Here is a 10,916-nt window from a genome sequence, read left to right on the forward strand (position 1 = left end):
CGCTCAATTTTGTTAGGTTCACCAAATCCTACCCGATTCGCTCCGGATCTCACCCGTACCGAACGGGAATCCTTGTACGCTACAAGTAAGTGGAGAGAGGACGTTTGGCCTTGTTTCAAGGCATTTGTTTGGCATTCATATAACTATATCTAATCTAGTCATGTCATCATGAATATGCTATATAGATTAGTCATTCCACTCATTGATGTGCATATATGCTATGTTTACTTTTCAAATGCAAATTGAATGAGATGTTTATATTTTGAATGTGGACATCATGGAGCATAATGCATTGATAGACTAGATGCCGTGGTCGACTTGAAAATGAATGCATTGGTGGCCCGTGGTATGGGACACGGAGGCACTATGCAGTCGTACTATTGTCATATAGGAGCATGCAGTATTAGGATTCTCACCATCCCGTACTACGACCCTTCCCAACAGGGGTTAAGGTGTTGGGTTGCCATTTGGGGGGAAGCAGGGGTCGCGGTTGTCGGACACTGTGGCGGTTAGGCATTACACCCGACGAGTCGTGTAGGACAGCCGACAACCCCGGTGGTACATTCAAAAGGGCCAATCGTACTGCTTTTAAATTACTGGAGTCAGCACCTTTATTTTCATTCATTTACATTTCTGTTGAGAGCCGGTGGACGGCATTGTCTTTAGTTTTCCGAGTACTCACGGTGGGCCTTCTCCGACAGCCCTATGGGTGTATCGCGGGAGGGAGTTCGCGGCTCGTACCCAGAGTATACGCGCACTGTGGTTGTAGTAGCACTAAAACTAAGGACTTAGTAATGTTGCTTAGGTGGATGTGATTTAAAATGTATAGCATGACATGTAGTGCATATGATGTGTTGTGATGTGTGGACTGCTGTGTGGTCCATCTTTCTACTTACTGAGCTAGTGAGCTCATCCCACGTGTACACCCCCTTTTTAGATGATTTTGCAGGTCATACATCTGAGGAGCATGGGGTGGGTCCCACAGTCGAGTTTCCTGAAGAGGACTGGTGGACCCCTGAGGAGTTTGAGCACGACGCTGACTGCTTATGCGAGAGCTGTGCTGCAGGACAGCAGTTCTGAGGCCGAGCTGAGCTCCACCTTGGAGGCCGTGCTGAGCTCCACTTCTGAGGCTGTGCTGAGCTCCACTTCTGAGGCCGAGCTGAGCTCTTCTATGTGATGCCGAGTTGGGCACAAACCCTGATGCCGAGCTGAGCTCCAGCCTTGAAACCGAGCCGAGCTGTGTACTCTGATGGTTTTTGATGATTTCCTGTATATACTTGGTATTTGAATCATATTCTTTTTGTGTATATATCATGCCTTCGGGCCCAAATGTATATAATTATTGTATCACAATTCGGGTATCAAGTATATGGGATTTATTCACAGGTAAAACTTAGTCTTCCGCTGATCTGATGAACTTGTGTTAGTGTGTGTATGCTGTGGTGGAATATAGTATCTGATGATCCTGGCAGGTTTGGGTTAACCGGTGTTAACTCGGTCACCGCTCCGGTTCAGTGTGAACGGAGTGTGACAAACGGTGGTATCAGAGCGTGATGCTCTGCTCCACTCACAGCATACCATTAAAATCCCGTAGACTCTATAATAGGGAAATGGGGTTGGGTTAATATAAAAGCTTTAAAGATTAAAAGCCAAAGAAAGAAAGTATAAAAAGGGATTGCATTATATGTTGCATTCATGGCATGCGTGAGTATAGATAAAAGGTAATTAGGTTGGTACTATAACCTATAAGGTACTAGTTGACGAAATTTTGGTAGCATAACGGCGTAAAATGAGATTTCTAAAAATTTTACACAAATACCTGATAAACAACAGACAATATGAAATAACAATGATCACAGATAGCAAGTACACAATTAAACTACATCGGTGTTCAACACCTGATTCCACCACAAAATGATCACTACCAAAGATATATTATTCCACAATGAATCCAGTTGCATCGCAAATACAAGGAATGAGAATAAATAACTGTACAACAAGGTCTATAAAAAGAGGAACCAGGTAAACAACTGGTGTGGGTGAGCCAAGCCCTCACTGGTCATCGTCGTCGTCATCGATGATCACCACGTTTGTCGGAGGCCTAGAGTTGACGTCGAGGCGGTGATCGTAATAGTCGAACCTCACGTTCACCAGTCGTACCTCCCTCCGAAGCCGGCCAAAATCTGCTGAGATAGCGTTGGCCGTGGTGTCCAAGTCCTGACCCAGCCTAAGGAAGGAATCCTCCAAGGTGGTCTGCCTCTCCATAATGCGTTCCTCCCTGGAGACAATCTCGTCCAGCTGCCTCAGTATCTGAACCTGGCCATCCTGCAAGGCCCGCATGGAGCCCGTTATGCCCTCGTAGTCGTAGGCACCACTCCCAGGTGGTGGGGCTCCATATGGTGAGGCTGCAGCTCTGGAAGAACTAGGGCCAGGACCTCTCGACTCCTGAGGCGCCTCCTCACGGATGCTACCACCCATCAGATCCTCCTCCTCGTCCTGAGGAACGTAGTCCTCATCCTCCTCACTGGACTCCTCCTCCATGAGGACATCCTCCATAGGGGCAGCCCTCCTACCCCTACCTCTCTGAGCTCCTGATCTCGGAGGTGAATCCATGAGGGTCTGGAGACCCATCTTCAGGAGGTTTCTCCGGTCGAACCTATCAGCCGGAGTCTTCCCCTCCTCACCGCTCAGATCCACCCCGAAGAACTCGAAGATCCTAGTGAGTATCCTGCCGTAAGGGAATCCTCCATCCTCTGGGTGGGAAGTGTGGTGCTCCATCGTTCTGAGAATAATGTAGGGGAGGCACAAGTGCTCGCCGCCTCCCTCTGCAGTCGTGAAGATGCAGAATGCGATGAAAGCCGCCATGAAACCCACCTGGTTCCGATGACCTCCTCTGGGAAGCAGGTTGAACTGGATCAACCGGGCGAATAGACGAACCTCAGGGTAGAAGGATGTCTCGGACTCCGGGCGACTGCTGCTGCCGCAGATGGTCTCGTAGATGAAGTCCGGTGTCTCCAGGCTCATGAATGGTCCCTGAGGCCTACCCCTGGGGGGACTGTAGTATCGGTGTCCCGCCGCCGATATACCCAAGATACTGGATAAGGTGCCTACCGTCAGCTGAATGTCCACTCCCTTCACCAAGCTGCTGATGGTGAACTCCCCGTACGGATACGACACCTCCAGGTTACAATAGAACCGACGGACGAGCTGCTCGTAGCATGGTCGGTCCACATGAAGAATAGAGTCCCAGCCCAATGCTGAGAACCTCTCCTGAAGCCTAGCCTTGTGGAATGAGAATAAATAAATATACAATGTCTACAAAAAAAGAGAAAATGGATAAACAGCTGGGTGGCCGAGCCAAGCCCTCACTGGTCGTCGTCATCGTCGTCAATGATCACCACGTTCGCCAGAGGCCTGGAGTTGACGTTGAGGCGACGATCGTAATAATCAAACCTCGCGTTCACCAGCCGTACCTCCCTCCGTAGTCGGCCAAAATCTGCTGAGATAGCATTGGCCCTGGTGTCCAAGTCCTGACCCAGCCTAAGGAAGGAATCCTCCAAGGTGGTCTGCCTGGAGACAATCTCGTCTAGCCGCCTCAGTATCTGAACCTGGCCATCCTGCAAGGCCCGCATGGAGGACGTCATGCCCTCAAAGTCGTAGGCACCACTCCCAGGTGGTGGGGCTGTAACTCTAGAAGAACTAGGACCAGGACCTCTCGACTCCTGAGGCGCCTCCTCAGGGATGCTGCCATCCATCAGATCCTCCTCCTCGTCCTGAGGAACGTAGTCCTCATCCTCCTCACTGGACTCCCCCTCCATGGGGACATCCTCCATCGGGGCAGCCCTCCTACCCCTACCTCTCTGAGCTCCTGATCTAGGAGGTGAATCCATGAGGGTCTGGAGACCCATCTTCAGGAGGTTTCTCCGGTCGAACCTATCAGCCGGAGTCTTCCCCTCCTCACCGCTCAGATCCACCCCGAAGAACTCGAAGATCCTAGTGAGGATCCTGCCGTAAGGGAATCCTCCATCCTCTGGGTGGGAAGTGTGGTGCTCCATCGTTCTGAGAATAATGTAGGGGAGGCACAAGTGCTCGCCGCCTCCCTCTGCGGCCATGAAGATGCAGAATGCAATGAAAGCCACCATGAAACCCACCTGGTTCCGATGACCTCCTCTGGGAAGCAGGTTGAACTGGATCAACCGGGCGAATAGACGAACCTCAGGGTAGAAGGATGTCTCGGACTCCGGGCGACTGCTGCTGCCACAGATGGTCTCGTAGATGAAGTCCGGTGTCTCCAGGCTCATGAACGGTCCCTGAGGCCTACCCCTGGGGGGACTGTAGTATCGGTGTCCCACCGCCGATATACCCAAGATACTGGCCAAGGTGCCTACCGTCAGCTGGATGTCCACTCCCTTCACCAAGCTGCTGATGGTGAACTCCCCGTACGGATACGACACCTCCAGGTTACAATAGAACTGATGGACGAGCTGCTCGTAGCATGGTCGATCCACATGAAGAATAGAGTCCCAGCCCAATGCTGAGAACCTCTCCTGAAGCCTAGCCTTGTGGAAGTCCTCGACTACCACGGTCTTCTCCATCAACACTGACCCCTTCAGGAAGTTGGGCTAGTTGGTTGCGGCCTCGGCACTGAGGAAGTGCTCCTCATCATAGTCTGTAGGGTCAGACTGGGCAGGTGCAGGTCTCCCTGTGCGAGGAGCTGAAGAGCTGGTCTTCGCACTCTTCCGCTTAGAAGCGGTGGTCTTGCGTCTAACGCCAGAGGAAGATGGTCCTTTGCCGGTGCGTGACGACATCCTGGCAATAAGAAAAGAAAGTAAGGGTTAGTACAGAAAGGAAAAGACAGCAGCGTTAAGAAAGGGAAGTCCAAAACCAAATTCATGTAAAACAGAACGGCGACAATCTAGGAACGATAGGAAACTTATGACATGAAGCACGGTAGTTGACAACGCATAGAAACATGCCAAGACGGTAAAATGACAGCAAAAAGGGGAAAGAGCATAAATAACATGGGAGGATTCGATTCCAATGCACCAACTCATTCACAATGATGTAAAAGCTTGAAACCCCAGGTCTAGAACGAAATGCCATAGTAGTGGGATGATGGAAATGCAAGAACATACCCCAAATAGACTATGGAGTTCCATGAGTACATGTATGGGAGGAAAATCAAGGAAACCAATGCCAAAAATAGGGATTTTCATGAAAATACATGGGGATTCCAAGCACAATGGATAATCTATGCAAATTAAAGCATGTTAAGCACAAAGCAAGTGAAATGCATCACAATGGAATCATCAATTGGAGAAAATGATCAAAAATTTAAGAAACCCCAAAATTTGGAAACCTAGGGCACAAATTGGGGTTTTCTCCAAATGAAGGGATGAAATTCCTATAAACTACGAATGACTACAGTAGAATCATCATAAACACATGGAAAGACTGTTCTATGGTGAAAAATATGGAAAGACAACCTAAGGCAAAGTCTATACATGCATTTCACCCAAATGGAAATTCTGAGAAAAAAGGGAAAAAGGAGGAACTTACTTGAATGAAGATGAGTTGACTCTTCTCTAAAGTGCCGAGTGGGTGAGTAGACTCGCGAGTGGAGGCACCGAGGAGACCTCCAAGATCGCCCAAGGAAGAAAGGAAGAAAGAGAAAGGAGATGGGGAAAGAGACAAGACAGAACAGGGTCTGTAGGGCCCTGTTCGTGTTTTAACACGGGCAAAACCGGCCGGTATAACCGGCGGGCTCCTACCCGCCGGTTCAGCCCACCGGTTATGACAGTTGGGAAAAATTTTGAAAATTTGAAAATTTTCCTTCTTTTCTTTTTCCCTTCTCCCCTCCTAGCATGATTACATTGATTTTCACTATTGATATTATTCCTATGATTAATATGCTATGGTCAAGTGGGACCATTGGCATGTATGCTGTGGACTTTGCCTGTATCATGGAATTAAGCTATGATTATTTACAGGCTATCATACACTACAACACCTCATGTAATGGCATATGATTGTGTGCCTAAATCAATTCTATGGTGTTTAACCAATATGGTGTGTGATGTGTTCCAGGTACCAGGATACGATGGTACGTACTAGATCCGGTAGTAATGCCCGAGGTACCTCGCGGGGTCCTCGTCGGGTCGGTCGACCACAAAATCCCAGGGGGTCCCGTTCTGTGGGGCATACCTCACCTCCACTACCTCCAGAGACCCTTGGTCAGGGTGGGGCACATGGGAACCCACCTATGACTACACTTCCGGACCCTCCACCGGTCATTACACCGGGAGATGTTGCTATAATAATTCAGCAGTCCCAACAAGCTTTCCAAAAACAAATGCTTCAGCAACAGCAAGCATTTATGACTGCCATCCAGCAACAGTTGGATTTTTCTCAACCGGGTCAACCGCCCCGAGTACTCACTCCGCAGGACCCACCTGTAGGGTCGGGAACGGGACCACAAGCGGTGGGTACACCTCCAATCCCACCATTCGGTATTCCTCAGCATGGGATGCCTCCTCCATACTCCTACTATCCTGTCTATGCTCCTAACTTCCCGGCGACGAGTAATACGTCAAGGGTAGTGGAGTCATTCAAGAGGAACTTACCACCGGTATTCTCTAAGGTGGGGAGTGATCCTCTGGAACCGGATCAATGGATCCAAGAATTAGAGAAGATATTTGAGGTGCTTGAGTGCATAGATGCCCAGAAACTTATTTGTGCTGGGTTGCAACTCAAGAAAGAGGCAAATTCTTGGTGGCAAGCCTCCAAACCTATATTGATGGCTGCTCATCCAGAACCTACTTGGGAGCAGTTCAAGGAGTTGTTCTTGGATAACCATTATCCGCGCAGTTTCAGAGACCGAAAGGAGACTGAGTTCATGGCCTTAACTCAAGGAGGTAAGACTGTCCTTGAGTACCAACAACAATTCAAGAGTTTGTTCCATTTTACCCCAAGGCATATGCGAACCGCTGAAGAGAAGGTAGCAAGGTTCCTAAAAGGCCTAAAAGCATCTATTGGGTCTGTGCTTGAAGTCTTGGATTTGACCGAATATGGCCAGATTGTACAGAAGGAAGGCCAAAACAATGGAAGATAAGCAGAAGGGTGAACAGTCCCTCACTCCTGGACTGTGGAAGAGAACAAATCCATTCCCAGGTGCGGGAAATTCCTCCAAGGCTTACTGTGGATCATACAGTTCTGGGCCTATGTATAGGCAGCCCTATAGGCCATCTGGCTACCCTCCTAGGCCAGTTGGTGGTTCGGGTTCTACCTCTTTTCGCCCGAACACTAGTGTGGCACCTACAGCTCCAAGGCCACCTCGACCTCCATCTGCAGCGGGTCAAGTGCAGAGGGGCCCCGCTCCATTTCCGACGTCTCAGATTCGTTGCTTCAACTGCCATTCCTATGGGCATTATGCGAAAGACTGTCGGGCCCGACCAGCCTTGCCCTCCAGTCAGCCCTCTGCGTACCGACCTCCCTTACCTCGAGGCAGTCAACCGCAGGGAAGGATGTATGCCCTATCAGCCGAGGAAGCTGAGGCTAGTACAGAAGTTGTAGCAGGTACATTTTAAATTAAGAAGTTCATTATGATTAATATTGATGACCTGCTGAAATTATATACATTGTTATACTAGGTATCCTACCCATATCGGGCATACCAGCCTATGTTTTATTTGATTCAGGAGCTACTCATTCATTCGCATCTAAGAGATTTGTAGGGAAACTTGGGATGTCACCTAGGATCCTAGACCATGGAATGATTGTTAGTATGCCTACTGGTAAAATTGCACAGTTGAAGGAAGTGTATGGGCCGTGCCCAGTGGAGATTAGTGGGAAGAACTTTGATGCACAACTCATTAAATTCAATATGCAGAATTTTGATGTTATATTGGGTATGGATTGGTTGTCGGCTCATCGAGCTAATGTGATCTGTGCGGAAAGGCTGATTCAGGTAACAGATGACGAAGGGAAAGAATGGGTATACCGAGCAGATAAAATGAAAAGGGTGAGGAAGGTCCTTGTCTCCGCTCTCCAAGCGGTAAAGTTGCTAGAAAGTGGATGTCAGGGTTTCATAGCCTCGGTACTCGATGTTGATGCAAGAGTTACGCCTCTAGAAGAAGTAAAGGTGGTTAAAGAGTTTCCCGATGTTTTCCCAGATGATCTGATGCATTTACCACCTGATAGGGAGTTGGAGTTTGCCATAGACTTGACTCCTGGAGCAGCTCCAGTATCTAAGGCTCCATACAGGATGGCACCAGCTGAATTGAAGGAGTTGCAGATGCAGTTGCAGGAACTATTGGAAAAGGGGTTTATTTGCCCGAGTGTTTCACCTTGGGGTGCCCTGGTGTTGTTTGTCAAGAAAAATGATGGTAGTTTGCGTATGTGCATAGATTACCGGGAGTTGAATAAGCTAACCATTAAGAACCGGTATCCATTGCCACGCATTGATGATTTATTTGATCAGTTGCAAGGAGCCAGGGTATTTTCAAAGATAGACCTTCGGTCCGGCTATTATCAGCTCAAGATAAAGAGTAGTGATATACCCAAAACAGCATTTAGGACTCGATACGGTCATTATGAGTTCCTAGTGTTGTCCTTCGGGTTAACCAATGCACCGGCAGCATTCATGGATCTAATGAATCGAGTATTTCAGGATGTGCTCGACAAATGGGTAATTGTTTTTATTGATGATATCTTGATCTACTCCAAGACCGAAGAGGAGCACACTCAACACTTGAGAATGGTGTTACAGAGATTGAGGGATCAATAGTTGTTTGCCAAGTACAGTAAATGTGAATTCTGGCTTGAACAAGTTGGATTCCTGGGGCACGTAGTGTCTAAAGCCGGAATCGAAGTAGATCCTGCTAAGGTGAAAGCAGTAGTGGAATGGGAAAGCCCCAAGAATGTTACTGAAATTGGAAGCTTCTTGGGTTTGGCTGGATACTACCGGCGTTTCATCGAGAATTTTGCTCGGATCTCAGCACCAATGACCAAGTTGACTAAAAAGGGTGTGAAATTCGACTGGGCAGAGGAATGTGAGAAGAGCTTCCAGGAATTGAAAGAAAGGTTGGTGACTGCCCCTGTGCTGACTATTCCTGAGGGCACAGGTGGAATGACAGTCTATACCGATGCTTCCAAAGTTGGTTTGGGTTGTGTTCTCATGCAACGGGGGAAGGTAATAGCGTATGCATCCCGACAACTAAAGGAATACGAGAAGAATTACCCCACTCATGACTTGGAACTAGCTGCGGTCATTTTTGCCCTTAAGGTCTGGCGACATTATTTGTATGGGGAGAAGTGTGAGATATACAGTGACCACAAAAGCCTGAAATACTTCTTCACCCAGAAGGATCTGAACATGAGACAGAGAAGATGGCTTGAACTCATGAAGGATTATGACTGCGATATTCAGTATCATCCCGGCAAGGCTAATGTAGTGGCAGATGCATTGAGTCGGAAGACACAGACTGTGTCGCTCTCATACTTAGCAGTCAGCTCACCACTTGTGCAAGAGGCGATGCTAATGGATGAAACCCTCTTGTATGGAGGGGCAACCTTAGAGCTTGAACCTCAACCAGAAAACCTTAAATGGTTGACAGTATCCTTGTCGGCTCTACAGGTGCATCCGGCAATTAGGCAAGAGGTGATAATGAAGCAACCTTTGGATCCTGAATTGCAGCGGATTAGAGTTAAGGGTCAAGACCAAACAATGAACGACCCAGATTTTACTTTAGCCAGTGATGGGGCATTGATGTTTCGAGACAGATTGTGTGTACCCGATGATTTGGATATACAAGATAAAATAGTGAGAGAAGCACATAGCTCCGAGTACTCACTCCACCCAGGAAGTACCAAAATGTACAAAGACCTCAAACAAAGTTACTAGTGGCCAAACATAAAAGTCACCATAGCTCTGTATGTGGCGACTTGTCTTACCTGCCAGAAAGTGAAAGCTGAGAGGCATCGACCTTATGGTACCCTTCAGCCACTCCCAGTACCCGAATGGAAGTGGGAAAGAATTACAATGGACTTCGTCACCGGACTACCAAGTACACCTAAGGGAATGGATGCGATATGGGTGATTGTGGATCGGCTTACCAAGATTGCTCATTTCATTCCTATCAAGACCAAGTTCTCTATGACCAAACTAGCACAACTTTACATGGACAACATAGTGCGTTTACATGGAGTGCCATTGAGCATTGTTTCAGCTAGGGACCCGAGGTTCACTTCCAAGTTTTGGAAAAGCTTACAGCGTGCCTTGGGATCATAGCTGAATTTGAGTACAGCTTTTCACCCACAGACGGATGGTCAGTCGGAGCGAACCATACAGATATTAGAAGACATGCTCAGGGCATGTGTAATGGAGATGAGTGGCAGTTGGGAAGAATATATACCTCTTATGGAGTTTGCATATAACAACAGTTACCAGGCTACAATTGGGATGGCTCCATATGAGGCATTATATGGCAGAAAGTGCAGAACTCCTTTGTATTGGGATGAGGTAGGTGAACGTCGAATGTTAGGACCTGAGATGATACAAATGACTTGTGACAAAGTCGACGTTATTAGAGAACGGATTAAAGCAGCTCAGTCCCGTCAAAAGAGCTATGCGGACACCCGCAGGAAGGAGATTGAATTTCAGCCAGGAGAAAAGGTATTTCTCAAGATCTCTCCTACTAAAGGTTTGCAAAGGTTTCACAGAAAGGGGAAGTTGAGCCCAAGATACATGGGACCATTTGAGATCTTGTCCCGGGTTGGCTCAGTAGCCTACATGCTTGCTCTGCCACCTTCACTTGGAAATGTTCACAATGTATTCCATGTATCCATGCTGAAGAAGTACGTGCATGATCCATCTCATGTACTACCCGTGGAACCAGGGTACCTAGAAGCTGATATGA

This window comes from Macadamia integrifolia, unplaced genomic scaffold (assembly GCF_013358625.1).
Source record: "Macadamia integrifolia cultivar HAES 741 unplaced genomic scaffold, SCU_Mint_v3 scaffold852, whole genome shotgun sequence".
NCBI lineage: Eukaryota > Viridiplantae > Streptophyta > Magnoliopsida > Proteales > Proteaceae > Macadamia > Macadamia integrifolia.